Source organism: Pinus tabuliformis, chromosome 8, assembly GCF_031772625.1.
Source record: "Pinus tabuliformis cultivar Carrire ecotype Pingquan chromosome 8, CPIR1, whole genome shotgun sequence".
Lineage (NCBI taxonomy): Eukaryota > Viridiplantae > Streptophyta > Pinopsida > Pinales > Pinaceae > Pinus > Pinus tabuliformis.
Window position 1 is genome coordinate 1,719,063,574 of NC_142294.1, and position 22,308 is coordinate 1,719,085,881.

Below are 22,308 nucleotides of genomic sequence, written 5' to 3' on the forward strand. Positions count from 1 at the left end.
CTGTGTTCAATCTCTGGTATTAATTATGTTTTCTTCAGAATTAGTCATAAACAGGAATTCTTAGCTGCTCCTGTTTCCACTGATTCTTTCACTTTGAATATTGCCTAGGAATTCTTTACTGCTCCTTGATAATATTCATGCACCTTCCCTCTGCCAGCATAATGAAGGATTCTTGACTGCCCTTCATCCACTGGCTTACATTCCATTAACTTCCAGATCTCAAAATTGTTCCAAGACTGATTATCTTGCTCTGTAGCATTGCCCTTTACCAAAGAGAACACTCTCAGTAGTTCGTCCTCATTGACCCCATTTTCCCAATGGTATAAACTGTTTTAGACTTGCATCCTAGCTCTATTTAAGATGACCATCCAACAAATTTAAAATCAAACTCTGTGCATCATAGCTAGCCTAAAATACTTCAAAACAAAGCTAAATTACAAAGAGAGAGCCCTCTTTGGTTGCAGGTTGGCTAGAATCTGCAGCTAAAAGACTGGTTAGTGGTTACCTCGGCTGTATTCCCTTCTGGAGGTAGGGAGCAACCTGAGTGATAACAGGCAGAACCCTGAAGAGGGGTATCTTTTGATGCTGAAAAGATTCCTTTGTGGTCTAGAAGTGCCAATGTCAGAATTTTCATCCATGATATAAATTGAAGGTAAAAGGGTCATTTATGTAAATTTGATTGTCATTCATTTTTCTTGCCATTTACTCAAAGAGGCCTCCCCACTTTGAGAAAGACCTGAAGACATAGCCCACACTAGGTGACCTCAATAATCTCCCTATTTGGCATTGATGGAAACACCACCAAACATAACTACCAAATGTTTTAGGTCATTGATGGCATTTTGGCCACATCAATTATGCTACTGATTTCCCACACTGCGATTTTTTTGTTTTTCTCACTCTCCCCCTTTTTCTACTAAGAATCCAATTACATTCTTCCCCCCTGAATATATTTGTATCAAGAGCCATAAATAATTTCAATATGCTAATTTTTCTAAGTCTCCCCCTTTGATATCAATGGAGAAAATTTTGGATACTCCCCTTGCAAATAACCTCCCCCTGTGATTATGTTTTGCTAAGGTGAGATTCCTATATACTTGACTACTCCCTGGAAAATTAATCTCTTTATCCAACTATCCCTACACTTATTTGGATAGTTTCCCTCTGTGCTTGTGAAGAAGGGTAGTTAATAGAGGAGAGGTAAATTATTATGAACTTCTCCCTTAAATACTCAAAAGTTTCTCATGCAAAGGTGTTGGCGAATGTGCATTAGTCTTTTTAATTTGGCACTCGAATGCCAAATTTAGAATGCCAAAATTAACCCTGCAAAATGCCAATGTTAGAACTACAAAACATCAAAACTTTAAATGAAAAATTCCATTGCATTTCGCTGAAATTCCAAATTCGCTACAATGTTGAACTCCATAGACCCTTTCTTGTTAGTTCCTTTCCATAGAACAATAGGTTATACCAATGGCTTAAATCGGTGAGAACTTAACCTTTTATTCTCAAAATCTAAATCTGGTTCATTTTATTTTTTGCCTATATGCATGAAGTCTTGGATTTTCAAATAATGGTTGAGTCAGACACACTTTTTATCACGAAACTAGGAACAACGAGAACCTTGACCTTTGACTATTGATTGAACCTACCTAAAATCCAATATTTGGCCATTTTTGTGTTGTGGCAAGTGCCTACACTCGTTTTCTCCCAGATCCTTAGATACATTGGATGGTCCAGATATAATTTTGTTGGAACCATTTGTTGCAATTGAAATTACACTTCCACAAGGAGCTATTCCTCCATGTGTCCTGCTCAATACTCACTAAGAATATGTGTGTGAAGGAATGTGCAATTCAAACAATCCTCATATATGCAAACAATAACATAGAATGCAATGAAGTTTGGAGACCATCTCTTAAAGAAATATGCAACATATACTTGGAGCAACTAGCTTGAGGGTCACCAAATCTCCTAGCTTCCAAATACCAAGTAGAGAACCTACACAAATACAACCACCAAAAACTACCCAACGCTGTTACTGCGTGGTTATGTTATAATAACAATAATAATTGATAATCAATGAATGACATATCAATATTAATGAAATTCAACAATATAAAGGAAGGGACTCAACTATATATTAATAATAAATGGCATACATAAATGATATACCTAAAGGCATAAGATCCTTCTCCTCTCTAGCTTGCAACCTAGTATCCACCTCCTAGAAGGATATTTGCTGGGTGAATTAATTGTCTTTATATAAGGATCATTTAATCACACTCATACATAAAATTTCAACTAGGGTAAGTCTTTTATTTCAAGGTTTCCATGTAAAGTATATGTAGTTAACAATGCAAACTAGCACTATTTAATGTCAAACTCTCAAATTCAAGTCGTTCTAATTGTTTACTCTCATTACATGAAAACAATTGTTGCTACAATCTAACATCTAACATAATTTGCAAACAACTCTGAAAAGGAAACATGCTTACAAAATAAAAGACTCTTGCCAATCAAACCACTCAATCACTTAACTATTTTTAGAAGGAAAGAAACACTCTTGGAAAACACTCACTTAATACTTCATTAAATAAAAGAACTCACTATAACATCACTTAATTAATCTGAGTAATCACACTATAACATACACACAACAATTCATCAATTGAAACATAAGAGTTGTAACAGTAAAGTAATAGACAACATGTGCATTAAGAAGTGGATCAATCCAAGTCTATGTTACTACACAAATGAAAAAGATTATTTTCTACAATTCAACTGAATCGGTAACTACAATGCATCAAGGGAATTGGTATCCGCAATACTAAAAAAATCATTAAAAAAATTAAGAGAAAAATAAATACCTTCCAATGTTATCTTATCATCTCAGCAGTCCCTGCTAAAGAGGAGGGCCCTTCATCCTTAGCAAGGAATCAAATTACATAGCTCACAAGCTAATCAATGAAAGAATGTAAAGCCATGAATCATTAGAGGTGCATTAATATTAGAAAAAGACTGCAAATACACAATTTATCCAAAATTGCAATGATGATGACATGCCCTCGTGAGGCAGAGGGAACTTTTCCTTATACATTACATCATATATATCTTTAAAACATAATAGACTAAGAGAATCTCTTGATCAACACACTACCCAAATCAGGAACCTTACATAACTAACAATAATTTACTATAAATAAATAGTACTACAACAACATTTCCAAATACCGAAAGGCTAACAACTATAAATCATAACTCTCTCAACCAACTTTGGGTACATTTTCAATAAAAAAATTCACTCTACTAGCATAATGGTAAATGATGATCCTGAGTGAGTGACATCCCACATTGACCATCATTGCTACTATTGGGAAAACGAACAATATGAAAGACAGAGTAATAGCATAGTGGAAACAATATTAGTGAGGTCCAACTTGTTCTGGAATTGGCAAGAAAAGGTTGAGAGAAACAACATGTTATCCTTGCAACAACATCTCAATGATCCAAACTTTCTTGAAATAACCCCTTTCTAATTTTGTTAACAAAATCTTCTAAAACAATCATCTTCTTATCATAATACAAGCATAGTTGAATAAATTAAGGTGACATAAGGAAAAGGCATAGAATGGTCAAAAGGTGATTAATAGAGTAACAAGATCTGGATATCAAGGTCAAAATGGTGAGAAATATATGCAAAATGGATGTAACATGAATACCAAATCGATGTCCCAACATCTCACCCCAATTGAAGCAACTACACGTCCTTATGTAGACCTCCATTCAAACTCTGAGGTATGTTGTGAATGCAGTTCAGAAAAAGCATAAGGTGTTGCTATATCATTTGTGGGGGCTTTGTATATTTGGGAGATGATATTGTCCAACCACCACATTTTTGTGTCTACTAACCTTAACTAATATGAAACTCAATGATGAGGCTCATCAATAAGTAAACTATATGGGTCATAATGTCACTCTCGAGCTTATTAAAATTGACTTTTCTCACATTTATTTACATATTTTGTTATATTTTCCTTAGTGAGAAGGGTGAAGGTGAGTTACTATATCATGTGGCCTAATATGTATTAAATGCAGGAATTGAATCAGTTTTGGATTGACTTAATGAAGGAAATCGAAGTGGGAAAGCAAGAGATATTTTAGGATATTGGTCTCCCTCCTTAACTCCTCAGATCATTCAAAGATTCCTCCACCATATCTCATCAACTCGGAGTTACTAGCAACCAAGCAAGCCAAATCCATTGGAAGCCAAGCCAGTGACAGTTAAGAAAGAGTCGTTCTCAAGTTAGGGAGCCAAGTCTCCCTATTTTCTAGGGAGTTGTTGGGAGCTCCGGTTTTGTATAAACAAGAGAGCCAAGGAGCTCATTAGGATTCTATTTTTGTTGTAGCCAAGAGGCCATTTTGAGCTAAAACCATTGTGATTGTTATTATTATGTTTTATTTGGAGGTGGTTAGCATCCAACACTATCAAAAACTCCTTAAGTATCTAGAGGGTTAACATAGCCATATGAGAGAGCGGGCGATGCTTTTCAAGTTAAGAATAATGGATGAGGCACGTGTACAAGCATAGTTATTGGAAAATAAAGGCCAAAATAAAGGTTAGTCAAGTGGTTTGGAAGAGAAAGAGCATCAAAAAGATTCGAAGGGGAAGAAGAAGAAGTGGAAGGCGAGAAGATAAAAAGATAACTGTAGATTTTAACCCTGCACAGATAATTTCTGCAAACAAATTCTTAATTAAAATAGAAAAGATTCAATGGAAAACACACACATTAACACAAATATTTTATCATGGAAACCCAAAAACGGGAAAACCAACAAGATTTTTTCATATACATATTCTTTACAATGTTATAATATGATATGTATATGTCATAGCATTCATAAACCATCAATCAATTAAGGTAGATTGTAATACAACCATAGTTCTTTTGGCCAAATCTACAAAGCCATGTGCAAAACCACCATGTGCTAGAAAATTGCTAAAATAAGAAAAATACATGCCAAAAAAAGAACCAAAATACTGCCCAAATATTTTTTTGGCACTGCTCCAAACCTCGTGCAGGGGGGCTACTTCCCCCTACATACCCCCCAACTAGGGGGGCATGGAAACCCCCCTAGAACCCCACTATGAGAATGATGCATATAAGTTGTGTAAAGAATATAATACCTGCCCAACTACAACAACCACTGCACATCAAAGAAGGATCTTAGTAATCATTGCAACCATTGCAACATGGTCACGCTATGCAGAAGTGCAGGAAACTGCATTTAGAGTTGAACCAAATGTACAAAAAGAAGGTTAGGAAGAAAAAAAAATATTATAACTATATATTAAAGTAATCAAGTTAAAAGAATATCTGGTGTGGCTGAGAATATTGTCTACACATCAATGTAGACGAAGGTAAATCTGAATAGCCTTGATCACTAGGAATAGAAGGAGATGCCCACACTCTTCCACATTAAGATCTAGATCAAGAAGACCAATATAGATGGTATATTCAACTTAGTTTAACGGGTTAATTTCATAATAGTGGATTTTTTCAACAAACTTGGATTGAAGGTTTCTAATCAGCCTAACCCATATTCATTGGGTTGGATAAACAAGGATGTAAAGATAAAGGTAACAAAATAGTACAAGATATTTTTTATAAGTGTTAATTATATTAATGAAGTATAATTGGATGGATTACCACTTTATATATGTGGAGTTATGTTTGAAATTCCCTACATGTACATAAGATAATAACCAATTACTATTTCTTCATTAAAGATGGAAAATCCATCATCATCAACGTGCATAAATACAAGTCAAATATTTCACTAGTAAGTGCCAACAAGGCCAAAAATATGAGTAGTTCAAGTAAGATATGTTTTACTATACTTAAGACAAAGTTAGTCCAGTGATGAATCAATAAGACAAAAGGAATCCATCCAGGGTTGTACTAAAGAGTAGAAGAAAGAATTGGGAGATTTTATATAGCCATATATGGGAGTGTCCCAGGAGCTTAAAGGGTTACCATCCAAGAGGGAAGTGAAGCACAAAATACAATTATTTCTAGAATTTGCTTTGCTAAATATTGGGATGTATAAATAGTCCATTCTTGAAGAAAAATGAGTGAAGAAGTAATTATAGCAGCTACTACAGTAGGGTGTGTTTTGACTAGGTACCTCACCTTGTGGGTCACCCACCATAATTGTACCAAATAAGGATGGGAATTGGAAATTATGCATCCATCATAGAGTATTAATTAGGATGATGCTAAAAAATATATATCCCCTACCTAACATTGATGATCTGTTAGATTAGTTGTAACATGCAAAATACTTCACCGAGTTGGATTTAGAACTAGGATACCACCAGGTTTGAGTGAAAGAAGATGACACCTGGAAGATTTCCTTCAAAACCAGACAATGTTTCTGTGAGTGGATAGTAATTCCATTTGGTTTATACAATACACCATCTCTATGAGACTAATAAATGATGTAATGCACCCCTATTTGCATTCATTTGTTGTTGTTTATATGCATTATATATTGGCTTACAATGCTACTTAGGAGGAGCACATTTCACACTTGATGTAGGTGCTAGAGACCCAAAGGAAGCACCACCTAATAAAAAACCTCAAGAAATGTGAGTTTCCTAGCAATATTTGGTGTAATTATTCTATGTGATTGGAGGAGTGGAGTTTAATATTGATCCTGTGATGATGGAGGTAATCATGAAGCGATTGGTGCCTAAACATTCCTCTAAAATAGGAGTTTGTTGGCATAATGTAATACCTACTATTAGTGTCAGTCTTTCCAGCCTTCCTCCAGTGACCAAACATGCTCTTACAAAGTGATTTTGAAATGTCAAGGTCAAATTTTATCATTTCAGTGAGTCTTCAAGCAAAATTTGGTCACTAGGCATTAGCTCTAGGGTTTACCTTCACTCCTTTCAAAGTTGTTCAAATGTTGGTCTATGTCACTATTCAGCTGAGTGTACCATCATTCAGAGGTTTTCATTATCATGTCAGGTTCCAATGGGTCATTTTACACCTTGTTCATGGTTCAGTTGTGCCTAGGTAAGGTTCATTTCCCTCTCCTAGGGTTTTGAAGGCAATTTCTCTTGGATGGTCAAATCATCAACAAAAATTGTATCTTGATGTTCATCCACCTTCCCCTATCCTTAAGGTACCTTATTAAACACTTCCCATCACTGAGATCCCTCGAATCCCTCATTTTTGCACAAACCCTAGTTTTTTGCTACAACTTGGCAATTTTCTAGGTTAGGCCTGTGTTTCACCCTTTTGGACCCCTTCCCCTCACTCAATTTCTGAGATTCTACTTTCCTCTACTTCCTAACATCCCTACCTACTTCCCAAAATTTCCTCAAGAATTTAGAAGCTCCTTGTCCCCTTCATTTCGCTTCATTTCGACAAATCTCTTGTTCCACACATCGGGGTAGGATTTACTCAAATGATGTTTCTGAGCAAGGAAAGATGAATTTGGAAAAACTAAGAGAGTTATTTGTCCAGAACAGGTCAAGGAAGAAAAACCTCCTTCACTTTTTACATAGGTGTCATGGTTTTAGAGAAATGTCAAAAATACAGTTGCCTTGGGAGAATTGATGCACCTCTAACGTGACCTTGGGAAAATCAAGTTTTATCCTATATTAGTTGGCCAAATGAGTTGCTTGATGAGTCAAATGATAACTAGACATAAATAGCTTTCCAATGAGCTATCATGAGCTCAATTTGGAGTTGAGGAAGGCATTCCAAAGTTGACTTTAACAGCACTATTCCTTTAGGCAACCTCATTTGACACATTTTGACCAGTCTTGGGAGATTTGATTTTTGCAAAAGAAAATGAACTCCAAAATGAAAAATTATAGTTGGGTTGGAAATTATACTCAAATACCTTTCCAACTAGCTATCCTGCACCCAATTTGGACACCAGGAAGGCCTCCAAACGTCTCCTGAAAAAAGCGCTACGTACAGGCTCTATGTGCCGCGCCTCAAGCCCAGTGCACCGCACCTTCTCCCTGTGTTCCGCGCCACGTGGCGCTTGATTATGATTGGAAGCTCCAAATGCAATTTTTTTTTATAGTTTTGGATTTTTCATGAAAAATCATGACTGTTGGTGCATGGCCAAGAAGTTTGGGCAAGTTTTGAGTCCTCAGGAGGTCAAAAACACCCTAAAAATGACCTCTCTGCTCCTAATTTCACACACAAAAAGCAGTCCTGGGAGATTGTGTTTTTGGAGGGGAAAATGGGCACCAAATTCAGAAATTCCACTTGGGTTGGAAAGTAGACAGGCAAAGATTTCCAACAAGCACACTTGGGCTCAATTTGGACTTCAGAAAGTGCCTCAAAATTAGCTCCAATTTGGTGTGACACATACTGATTTTGGCACGACGCACAGAGGTTTTTTGACCAATTTTCCACCTTCCAGCTCAGAAATTCGGCCAATTTGACTAGTTTTTCTTTGTGATGTAATTTTTGACTTATCTTGATGTAATTGAGTGAACATGATGTAATTTTGACACTTAGTTACTTGTTCTAGAGGATTCATTCACCAAAGAGTGAAAATTTAATGAATGAATCAGTTTCCTACCTTATAGAGGCAAGTTGTTTTGATTGCCTAGATTTTAGTACTTTGTTTAGAATTGGTTGAAACAGCTCCTAGAATGATGAGCTCGACCCCTAGAGGCAAGGGAATGGGTTGGGCTAGTCTATATCATGTATTTTCTAAGTCATTTTCAGGGTTGGACTCTTGGGAAAATCTTGGCACTCTATTGTACATTCACTTTTACAATTTTGGCTAAGGAAAGACCAGGGTTTTGCAGCACTGTTTGGGATCCATGTGGCTTTATGTTTTGATGGTGTGCTTCTCTGAGTAATTGTAAGTTTATCTTGTGTTATGTGTATTATTTTCATGCATCTTCTTCTGAATTTGAAACAAATGAGTGATTAAGGTGGAATCCATTAACTGTTATGCTCTGCCTTTCAATTTGTTTAAATTTTCATGTTTTCTTCAGTTTAAGGAGAATTATTGATACTCTCTTGCTCTCCTTAGCTCCTCACCTATCTGATCTATCCATCTCACTTGCTTTAAAGCATCAAAACGATTACCTTCCTCGCCCCAATCAGACCTCTGCAGAAACTGTGCCTCATCCCCGAGCCCAAATTTGCCTTTCCCATTTTTTCAACAAAACCCTAAAAGACTCAAATCAAATCCTTTGCACTTAATACCTAGCCTAAAATCAGTTGCTACATCAGTCATCTCCAGCCCCATTGAGTATCTTTCACTGAGATTGACTTGGAGAGAGCCCTCTCCTGTCCTCGTAGGGCTAGCTACGAGGTTTAGCGTGGTTTGATGTGGACCTAGAACCTTGTCTTTTCAGCCTGAGACAAATCTAGGCTCTAACACCTACGTGAGTACATATTTTCATCTTGAGCAGTAGTTACACTACTCCATGCCATAACAAAAGGCGGTAAGAGTTTTCACTAAAGGAAGAGTCAGTAAATGGATTTTGAAGAGCTTAAAATTAGAATAAGTCAAGTACTAGTTCTCATGTTACCAAAAATTGTAGAAGCAATTTGATGTGGAGATAGATGCAAGTGCATTCCATGGGAGTGGTCTTAATGCAAGGAAGAAGGCATGCATGTTACCATTCTGAAGTATTTCATGGGATAACTCTTAACTTCTTTACCTATGACAAGGGGATCTATGCCTTGGTAAAAATGTCAAGAAGTGGAAATGATATCTAATGGGAAAGGATACCACCAACCACAAAAATCACCAATCATTAAAATATATGCAAACTTAGTGTGAGTTATAAAAAAATGTACACTACAAGTGGATGAGGTTCTTACAACATTTTCGTTTAGTCATCAAGTACAAGGAAGGAAACAAAAAAAAAAATTGGTTGACGTACTTTCAAGTCCACCCACATAAAAAATTATAGCTCTGGGAACTCTAATGCACATGGAGACTTTCATCCATGATACATATGGAGAGGATGAGGAATTCAAGGAGGTGTTTTAAAAACTTCATATCCATAGTCATGTAGAATATGGTGGCAAAAAATTAACTATTATCTCTAGAATGGGTTACTCTACAGGCATGGTAAGCTTTGTATTTCTAAAGTTGAACAACTATGGAAAATCAAAGAGTCACAAAATTTAAAGGTTGAAACAACTTTGGTGTTGGGAAGATAGTAACCAACTTATAGCATTATGTGTACTAGTCTAAGATGAAAGAAGATGTAGCATGGTACATTAGAGGATCTATACTTTGTTGTACAAGCAAGCCTAATAACATGAAATTGTATATATACCATCCCTTACCTATAACAACTCATCCTTGGGAAATAATTTCCATGGATTTTATGAGAGGCTTACCAACAACCAAGAAGGGACATGAATAAGTGTTTGTGGTAGTTTTTAAATTTGGTAGGATGTGTATTCTCATGCCTTGTAAAAATACCATCAAAGGGAAAGAATCAATAAAATTGTTCTTTTAATAGGTCTAGGTGAACTTTGGGGATACCAAGGAAAAACATTTGAAATAGGGACAAGAAAACTTCTCAGTGTATTTTAGACTACATTGTGGGGGAAGATTGATGTGAATTTGAAGAGGTCTATAACATTCCATCCATAGAAAAATGAAAAAACATAACTATTCAACCTAATGTTTATGTATCTTTTGAGGGGTTACAATTATAAGCATCCAAGGGGTGGTGGGAACGGGAAGTGGAGGGGGGAAAGGTTATTTTTTACTACAATGGAACTATAGAATCAACCTTTTCTTGGGGTCTAGTATTGAGATCAAATAATTAGGCTTAGGCCTATGATCTCCTTCAAGTATTATCTTTGGCCCATTCTCACAATATTTCTAACCTTGTGAATATTAGAGACTCTAAAATTATCATATGGTACTAATAATTCTTCCGAAGGATATGCATCTAAAGAAAATTCTCAAGCTAGTTTGAGCCCTATTATGAATTTTCATTCTTACAAATTGCACCATGTGTTTAGATAGAATAATAGTGAAGATGATAAGTAGGATAATGAAGGCACATCCCTGGCCTTCGTTAAAATATTAATCAATGACGAAGAAAAAATATATTACATTCTTTAATGAAATTGTTTAGGGTTAAAAATTATCAAATTTTGAAAAAAAAGTGTGTCAAGTGGTGTTTCAAAAATATAATATTAGTCTCCTCTTCCCAGTGCTTGTGAGGGCTTGTTTGAGTTTTGGGTATGTGAATTCGGTGCCAAAAACATGCAAGAGGACATCTCAAATAATATTCATGACCACCTCCTTTCTAATTTCATTAATTCTGTGAATAATAATTCAAGATGGTCTTTTGTCATCTTAGAAATGGCACATTTTAGGGCTATTGGGCCGTATTTGATTGAGTATTACAAGGGATTTGGGCATAATTTTCCACGTGGAAATATTTTGGTAGTGATTTCAGATGTCATTTCAATGATTTAGGTCATTTGGAAGAGATTATATCATGATGAGGAATTAAATTTTGATTGTGGTTTGTACTATTTCCCTACAAAAAAAATTGCAATGACCATAGGAAGGTAGATAGATTTATGGACACACATATATTACATCCCAGTTCTTCAGCATTATGAGGTGTGTGAAATTATTATTCATTAGAATTCATTTCAATTTATTTCTATGTACCTTTTTTCCTCCAGTGTAGGCTCCTCTCTTCAACTTGTTTTTTGGACTCCATTAGATTTTTAAAGGAAAGTAAGGCCTAGATTAGTAGAATTTTGGTGTGGTTTTTTGATATTGCACATGGAGTGGTTGAGGTAGAATATTTAGGATGAAAACCAATGTGTCAATAGGAATACAAAGATAGGAACATTTCTTCTTCTTCATGCAAGTGGTAAGCCCCTTCTTTGTCAATTGAATGCAGTATTTAGAAATGCTTAATGTCTGGTAGTCATGTTGGGTTCTTTCATTCCCTTTTATTCTGTCATTGAAATTTTGTTGAGTTTGTTTTGGGCCTATAGTTAGGGTGGTAGAAAATCTTGGTGGAATTTGAATTTGAATTTGAAGTTGATGCTCCTAAGAAAGAGAAGTTTTCAAGGAATTTCTATTATGCCCCACCATTTTGGTAAATTTAGTGTCAACTGATGGAGTATATGCAACAACTTCATGAGGAAGTTTTTACTCTGTTGTTAAAATATAATCATGCACAATGGAAATTCTTATTTATCATTGATCCCTTTTTCAAAAGATAGAAGTTGAATTATCTAGCCTTCACCAGCAGTTAGAGGAACTATAAGTGACTCTCAACCAACAACCTTTATAGTTATCTACATACAATAACTCACTTATTTCTAAGATGGAAATCCTTTCTAAATTTAATGATCCAATCCTAGATTTGGAAAATGATACATAACAAGAAGGTTTAGGCTAACCCACTCCCACTTATTAGCATGTTTAGAAAATGTTGTCAAATTTTAAGTGCTTTTTGGAAAAAATTTACCACTAAATATCATAGGTTAGTTATATCTAAAGATTGGATCTTTGAGCTCTTGGGAATTTGGAATAGAATTCCAAACATTGGCTTTTCATTTAGTTTTTCCCCATTTTGATGCAAAATTTGTGACCCAAACACATTTTTTTTAATATATTTTCTCATTCCAGCTAAAAAAAATACAACCAGACACATACAAACACTTGGGATGAAAACCTAATATAGATATAACACACTTATATTACAGAAGTACACACTTATATTAGTAACTCCCCTTTTGAAACTTGCTTTAAAGATTTGGAACCTTCACGTTTGGATGTTACACATGGACAAAAAGGAGGAGTGAGGGAGGATCTCATAGGGGATGCATTAAGAGTAGAAAAAATTATTGAGAAGATTAGATAAATCCATTTGCAAGTACATAAGACATTGAAGAATTCAAAATAAAAATATAGTATCATGAATTATGAGCATAGAACAAATAATTTATTTAGAGTAGGAGAAAAAATATAGTTGCAGTTCAACAAGGAAAGACTATAGGTCCTCATGGTAAGAAGATCAAGGTTTTGTGGTATGAACCTTTTGAGATATTGGAAAAGGTGGGAGATAATTCCTACAAACTCAAACTACCTTGATACATGCACATTTACTCAATAGTGAATGTCAAAAGTATCAAACTCTATGAGCCTCCCATTTTGGAATAAGAAGAGGAGCATGTGTTACCTTCCATGGAGGACTTAGCTCGAGATGCCCTAGAAGGGTTGAAAAAGCATACAATTTTACAAAAGAGGTATAGAATTAGAAGATAGAGGTAACATGACCTTTGGTAGATTGAATTGAAAGGAAAAATACCAAGAAAATATAAATAGTACTCCAAGAAGAAGGTAGAGAAAGAATTTCCTCACCTAATTTAGTATGGCTTTTGAGGATCAAAAGCCTTCGAAAATGGGGAGGCATGATTTGTATCAGATCATCATATTATTTTTCATTTATATCAATGCTTTTAGAGTGCAAAAAATCGGATGAATCAAATTGTAGGTCATTTTACATTTACCCTATTTTATGATTTGATTCCTCTTCTAGGTCCTCTACTAGGCTTCACAAACATTCTCTAACAATCTTCTACAATTACACGTCTCTAATCTAGACTTAATTTCACTCCTTTACTTTGTTCCTTCATGCCATAAAATATGACAAACAATCATTTTCACAAACTTCAAAGATGATCCAAGATTACTTTCCCCCAAAAAATGCCAATCTCTTTTTCCTATTTATATTTTATTGGATCAATCAAATATGGCAAGGCCAACCCTCAAGCTTTATGATTTTATTTTTTTCTTACAAGAAATCTTGTCCGGATGAACCAAGTATAGCCTGATTCCTTACCTCTTTGGAGCTTAAATTTAATTCCATGAAATCATATGATGTGACTGTATTCTATACAAATATAGATCTAAGACCTTATGAGAATTGTAAATTACAATTCATCAGATATTTTCGAATTAGATTACAACCTTCAACACTAAAATTCATTATTTACCCCATAGGACTAGGAGCTGGGATGATAGGCTAAAACAACAAACTATGACACCTAAATTTAGACCATATTGTGAATATGAACAAAAATGGAGTTGTATGGGACTTGGAGGGAATTTCCAAGCCAAGTAACACAATCAATAAATAATGTCAAATTGGAAAAAAAATTGGAGTGCCCTTCAAACCCAAAGAAAATTCATCAAGTAGGCCACTACAACTAGTTCACACAAATTTATGTGGGCTCGGAAGAACTTAGACTCCAAGTGGTGTGGTTGAAAGATGCAATAGGTCCATGCAATAATTAGTAATAGCAATGATGGAATCACTTAGTATCTTTATTGAGAAAAAAACAATTATCTATATTCCTTTCTTTTATTGAAGTTGAATATATAGTAGCTACAACTACTTGTAGTCAGATTTTGTGGTTGAAACAAAATCTACATGATATGAAAGTTATGATAAACCCATTCCAATCATCTGTGATGACACAAGTGTAATTAACATATCCAAAAAATACTATTCTTAATTTAAAAACCAAACATGTCCCCATAAAGCACCATTTTCTTAAAAAACAAGTGGTTGATAGATCATGAAGTTAGAATATGTCTCGACCAAGGAACAAGTTGTTGTTATTTTCACCAAACCTATTTCTTGATAACCTTTCAAGTATTTAAGGTAGAAGCTTGGAGTGATATCTCACTCTTCTCTTCATTATTTTTCATCACAAGAAATGAGGGAAACCATCTAAATATGTACAAATATGGTTATAATCACTCAAGAAGAACTAAATTTAGGGAAGTCTACCAGTGGAAATTAATATCAAAAACCTATTATATCTTTTTAAGGGGATAATGGTAAGAGGGGGAGTACCTGATCCACCTTTTCCATTAATGTTAGTAGGGGAGAGTAAGAAAACATTGGAGATGAGATAAAATGTGTATAGAGATATTGAAGATGGAGAGTGAGCAAGGGAGAGAGAGATCAACCATTAGCTCATCAAAACCAATGTTTGGAGTGTTTCCAAGTGGTGGTGCCATTAGCTCCACTAAGGAAAATAAGTATTTTGTTGGGTATTCCTCTCGAAGAAATTTCCAATGGTATATGGCACTTGATCTAACTCTCCGTGAATAAAAAGAAAACTAAGGTTGAATTCTGGTAGTTCAAGCAAGGTTCCAGCTGATGATGATTCTTGTATTGGTCTCACATTGTCCAAGCCAACACAAAAGATGAAATGGTGGAAGCATGGAGGTAGCAAGCAATGGCTAGTAAGGCTTACAGTCACAACCCCTAGTCATATGGTGCTTGGTCTATGCACTCAAGTGCTCATTTGATCCCCCATCCTAACGATGTGGAAACATAAGCAATGGGCAATGTGTAACATGGGGGCTTCACGCAATGAACCTTTGACATAGCACATGCATTTGTGGCATAGAAATAAATACCCTTAATTTGACTACATAGTGGAATATACCTCTAAAAATCACATTATTTTATCCCTTGCCAATATGAACTTAATACACCTTCCCAATTTGAAAAACTCCTACTTTCACTTGATATTGTAGGTGTCAATTTTTTCACAAACATTTTTTATACCCCTTTATATTTTCCAATAACTTTGAGCTCCATTTTTTATACCTACCAATATAAAAACCCTTTACCCCCTATTATATGCTCAATATATTAAGTAATTTTTTTCCTCAATGTATATCGGCTAATATGATAGCACGTGGTATGGTATTTCTTCCCTTATGAAGCCCCCGCGGTGAGTGGTAAGCCCACATGACATTTCAAGGAGATTGTGTGGCCCAATTAGATTATTACACATGGTGGTGACATTATAGGATGACACATGACACCCTGTGTAGATGGCACATTGCAGGTGGATTTGGCCCCTTTAGGTGACTAAGTGGCGCTTTTTGAGTCACACATGGCAATGTCGTGGTATGAAATGTGGTAGAAATATGACATGGGAAATGATATGGTAGTGACACGATAAAGCTGATGTAGCAAAATTTTACACATGGAAGGTTCTGATTGGATGTTGAAGATTAAATGTGGCACTCGCAGGACTCACACCAAGGACTGGTTTTGCAAAGATTTTTGGTGCACTTATCCCTTGGATAAAATGACCAAGAACTAACAAATGAACCCAAAAATAACATAATGACAAATTAAAATTCATTCAGAAATCGGTGTTCCGGGAGTCCAACAGTTTGTTAATTTACAAATTTTAATTTCGAATGGATTTGGATTAAATAGAAAAGCATATTGAATATTTGGACATTCAAAGTCTTTGAGAAATTTAGGGGTATTCACAAAAGATTGAATCCAGATTTCGAGCACAAGGGCTAGTTGATCCATCTAGCTATCCTAGAATCAGAGCGTTAAGAGACGTAAAAAAAATTACCACAATAAAATATGTGGATATTGTATTCAGAAAGAATAAGGGAAGTGGTCAATATTCCAATGGTCATGGTTCTATATCTTGCACCATCTGAATATTTGATGATTTGGGAGTTTAGAAGTTTATTTACATGTCCATAGGGTGCCACATGTCATCTTGTACATGTCACCAACACGTGTCATCTTGTTCATGTAACTACCATGTGTCATCATTTCATTGGGAGACATCATCTCCTTTCCATATCATGTTGGCTTATTGCTTGTCGCTCACAACTTGTTGTTGATGTGTGCACATCATTAGACCTGATGGTGCGATAAACACTTGGATTCTTATGTGAAGCACCTTGTGACCAAGGGTTGTGACTAGAAGCCTTATTGGTCACATCTCCTTGAATTTGCAATTCCGCCTTTTCAAATTTAGTGTTGGTCCGATGGGGGACCCATCCTAGAATCATGATCAACTAGAACCCTGCTTGAACTGCCAACGTTCAACCTTAGTTCTCTTTTCATTCCTAGGGAGTTAGATAAACTGCCATATGTTGTTGGAAATTTATTGTATAAGAATATACAACTAAATACTTCGTTTTCTCATTAGAGCTAAGGAATTGAAGAATAAAATGGAATAAAATATATTACCTTCATCCTTGACTTCGAGCTAGGAAGCAACACTCATAAACACATCAATGATAACAAACATGCCAAGCTCCCCTTGAACATGACACTTGATATTAATGACTTATTCTTGACATCAATGACAATAATTGCCGAAAATCTCAACATTATTTGACAAAAGACTTGGGTAGTCTTAGTTCAATAAAAAAGGTTCATTTATAGATCCCCTTTTGCATGCATAATCAGTAAGAATAAGGGAAAATCACAAGAAGAGAAAGTGATATTACAGGGGATTTTTTTACTTTTCATATTTTGATTTGATAAGTACTTCATCCACATGAGCAAATGATTCCCTATGTTCTACCAGCTAACATTCAAGTTGTTTTTCTAGATGGTATTCCTAATTAAAGGCTTATTTTGCAACTAAATATGTAAAATTCATTGATTTCGATCTATAGTGCCATTAGATGCCACCATCCCCCCCGCCCTTTTTCTTTCCTTCCATTAAAAATAAGATCCTTTAATTTTCATTGATACATGTAATGTAGGAATGCAATATTTGTGTCTACCTGTGATGTGATAAAAAGGAAATTATTTGGTTAAATTTCTTTAGGGGGCTTGATTTATCTAAATTTTTCAATGACATAGATTGATGTTTTAAATTTTTAGTGATCCCTTTAAGGATGTAGACTCTTATTAATTCAGGGGATAAGGCATGTGTGACATAATACTCATAAATTCCATGCTTTCTTCATATTCTACCTACAATACAATAATTACTAGTCATTTCCATGGTATAAATTAAGAAGTCGATAAGCATTTTGACACAATTTCATCACATATTTCATCAATTCACACTGGTTCAGAATGACTAATATATAAGCATCATTCTTACACTCAATTTCAAAGCCCTCACTAATCCAATTTATTCCATATGAATTTGTGATTTTGTAAAGGATTGTTTCTACAATGTTTACACCAGATCACTTCATTGATCACACAACTTTCCAACAAGAGATCACACTAGTACTACAAATTCAATGTGATCTATCCCACAACTTCTTTTACTAGCTTTGTTAGCAGGGAACATATCGCTCAACTTGAAGACCCTTGCATGCATTAGAAATAACATTTCAACATCCAAATAATTTGTCAATCCAATTGTAAACATTTATTAGATATCAACTTTAAAAACGATGAAGGGTGTTGGCACTTGTAAAATCACCCATAGATTGGCCCACTTAAAATCTACCTACCAAAGTATATTCATAGAAATAAAATGGACTCTGAAAGAGTCTGTGTTCACAAGTTCACCCATAAAGTTGAAATGACCTTGTATTTTCCAAGACCCAACGAAGTGAATAAGCCCACTAGAAGTGTCCTACACACAATGGAAAAGGACACAATTATTTTCAATCCAAGCACAAATGTCAATGGAAAAGGAAAAAACAATCAATGTATTGTTCATCGATTGATAGATATGGAAGCATGCAGTCAAGTGATGAAGGAAATGATGACTGAATATGAATCACAAGAAGAAGCATAAAACGAAAGTAACAGTAGTAGTGATTGCGAAGAAGGGAGATTACATTTTGAGTTTATTGTCAAGTCGTAGGGAGTTGTATTGTAGATTGAACCTAAATGAGATGGATAGAGATCACCCATGGGAAACCATAGTGAGGATTGAACCAAAATAAAATGAATGGAGGTGACCATTACATATGTTATTCTTGGGTTACATGTAGTGTTCATATTTAACCATGATGTTAGTGCATTCCATGAATATGCTAACCTTAAAGAATGAAGTGATGATTGACTTTGTTCATTATGCATGAGCTGAGTGATAAGAATTAACTCCATTGATTGTTCAATCATTAATTAATGGTTAAAGATGTTTTGTGAGCTCTTAAAATGTAACTATATTAAAGATCAATTTATACCATTATGAAAATGGCTACATACTCATATCACGTAAATGAGCATTCAATGACTTCTCAAAGTGTTATATTCATAATCAATGCATGTAGTGGTTATTTTGATCGACAATATATTTAGGAATTGATGAAATTCCATGTACATTTGGTGTTTACATTTCATGGTATCACCATTTAATTCATTTAAGCATGTTACTAGCTTTTTGTTAAGATCCTCATGAACATGCCCAAAAAAACCATAAATCATTTCATGCCCAAAAAAACCATAACTCATTTCATATGACACTAGATCACATTGCATATTTTTTAATTAATAAGATTAATTAAAAGGGCAAAAAAAAACATAATTAACTCTACCAAGAATATTCTATAAAGGTTAAATCCTTATTATCAACCTTATAATTATTAATAATTAAATTAAAATTGTAAAAACTTGGTTCTAAAATAGACATACCTATAAATTGGCAAATTCTTTAATTGAAGTTGATAGTAATTTTAATTTTTTTTAATAATAATTTATTATTCAATTCAGATGGAAAGGCCTCTATCATGATAATACAACGCATAATTTATTATTCAATTCAAATGGAAAGGCCTCTATCATGATAATACAGCGCCGACGCATGATAACAGTTGGAAAGATTGGCCCAACACAATATTTTCACCACATCTATATATATAAATCCACAACACTCAAATTGAATTCAGTTGGTCAATTGGTGGGTCTGGATTTTTATTTCGATATCTTTAAGGTGAGTCTGGATTTTTATTTTGATCGAAGGGTGTTTGGAAGCTGTGGTTCAAGAGAAAGCAAAAATAAAAGCAAAGACGCATCAATGGCAGTTGCTGCTGCTATTAAGGTCCAATCCCAAGAAGAACACGCTGCAGTTACTAATAATGGCAGCCACAATATGCAAGTTATTAATAATGGCAGCGAGAATGAATCAGTATCACAATTTATTAATAATGAATCAGCAGGGCCCAAATCTCAGAGGGTTATTAATAATGAATCCATAGGGACCAAGTCTCAGGGAGTTTTTAAGAATGGCATCCAGAAGGAGAAGGAGAATATACCAGTGGGGCCCAAATCTCTGTATGTGGGGGATCTAGAGAGGAATGTTAGCGTCACCCAAATTCAGGAACTCTTCCAATGGGTTGGCCCCGTGGTCAGTGTTTGCATCTGCAGAGATGCCATGACCAAGACTTCACTTGGATACGGCTATGTCAATTAAAACACTGTTGGAAATGCCAGCGAGGCTTTACGCAGCTTGAATTTTACACCCCTTAATGGAAATCCTATTCGAATAATGTACTCACAGCGTGACCCTAGCATCCTCCAGTGTGGATCCGCAAACATGTTTATTAAGAATCTTCACAAAGAATTAGACAATAAAACCCTCTGTCACAAATTCTGTGTGTTCGGACCCATTCTCTCTTCTAAGATCGCAATAGATGATGCATCAGGGCAATCCAAAGGTTATGGATTTGTGCATTTTGAGCAAGAACAAGCAGTACAAAATGCAATAGAATGTATGAATGGTTCATTGATAAACGATAGACCTGTTTATGTTGGCCCTTTTATGAAAAAGAAAGAGCGAGAAGAATTAAAATTCATGAAAAAGAAGAAGCCAGAGCCACAACAAACAAAATTCATGAAAAAGCCAGAGTCAGAGTCAGAGTCAGAACAAACAAATGGAGAAGCCAAGTTTAAAAATTTGTTTGTTAATAATTTACCAGACTCCATGAATGATGAGGATCTGAGGAATTACTTTGGTAAGTATGGAACAATTACCAGTGTAGCAGTGATGAGGGATGAAGTTGGAAAGTCAAAGTGTTTTGGATTGGTCAATTTTGACAATGCACACAATGCAGCAAAGTGCGTTGAGGGTTTAAATGGCAAGAAAATTGATGGCAAGGAATTTTATGTTGGAAAAGCATTGAAAAAATCTGAATTAAGGGGGCAATCCGAAACAAATATTTATTTAAAACATTTGGATGATAGTATTGATGATAACAAGTTGAGAGAACTGTTTTCTATTTATGGCACAATCACTTCATGCAAGGTAATGAGGGATTTTCATGGATATAGTAAAGGTTTCAGATTTGTCTCATTTTCATCCCATGATGAAGCATCTCGAGCTTTGGCAAAAATGCATAAGAAAGTTATCATAGGCAAGCCTCTTTATGTTTCTTTGTCTTAGCCAAAGGAAGAGAGAAGAGCAAAGACACAGTCTCATTTCTCTCAATTTCTTAAGCCAGAGCCACAACAAAAAAAATTCATGAAAAAGCCAGAGTCAGAGTCAGAGCAAAAAATGGAGAAGCCAAGTTTAAAAATGTGTTTGTTAATAATTTACCAGACTCCATGTATGATGAGGATATGAGGAATTACTTTGGTAAATATGGAACAATTACCAGTGTAGCAGTGATGAGGGATGAAGCTGTAAGTCAAAGTGTTTTGGATTTGTCAATTTTGACAATGCACACAATGCAACGAAGTGCGTTGAGAGTTTAACTGGCAAGAAAATTGATGGCAAGGAATTGTACGTTGGAAAAGCACTGAAAAAATCTGAATTAAGGGGGAAATCCGGAACAAATCTTTATTTAAAACATTTGGATGATAGTATTGATGATAGAAAGTTGAGAGAACTGTTTTCTATTTATGGCACAACCACTTCATGCAAGGTAATGAGGGATATCGAAGGATACAGTAAAAGTTCCGGATTTGTCTCATTCTCATCTCCTGATGAAGCATCTCAAGCTTTGGCAGAAATGAATAAGAAAGTTGTCATAGGGAAGCCTCTTTATGTTGCTCTGGCTCAGAGAAAGGAGGAGAGAAGAGCAAAGATATAGTCTCATTTCTCTCAATTGCCTAATCCACTGGGCAATTGAAGAAAATGCAGATGATGCAACAAGAGTTTAAATTGATGGCAATGAATGATACCTTGGAAAAGCACTCAAGAAATTTACAAATATTTATTTAAAACATTTGCATGATAGCATTGATGATAACATGTTGAGGGAGCCGTTTTCCTTTTATACCACAATCACTTCATGCAAGGCAACGAGGGATTCTATTTAAGTCTCATTCCGTTTTCCTTTTATGCCACAATCACTTCATGCATGGCAACGTAATGAGAGAAGTCCTCTGTAAGCCTCTTTATGTTTCTCCTGCTCAACGAAAAGAGGAGAGGAGCAATGTTGCACTCACATTTATCCTAGTTACCTAATCTATTCGGCATAGCACCAATTTTTCTTGCCCCGTGTCTCTGTTTATAATCCAAAAGGTCCTAGATTATATTTAAATAATCATTG

At 35.2% G+C, this 22,308-nt stretch overlaps 1 pseudogene; it reads left to right on the forward strand.

The window, feature by feature from the left end:
• Positions 1-19,832: 19,832 nt before the first annotated feature.
• On the forward strand, positions 19,833-21,846 carry LOC149242929 (polyadenylate-binding protein 4-like; annotated as a pseudogene).
• The last annotated feature ends 462 nt before the right edge of the window (positions 21,847-22,308 follow it).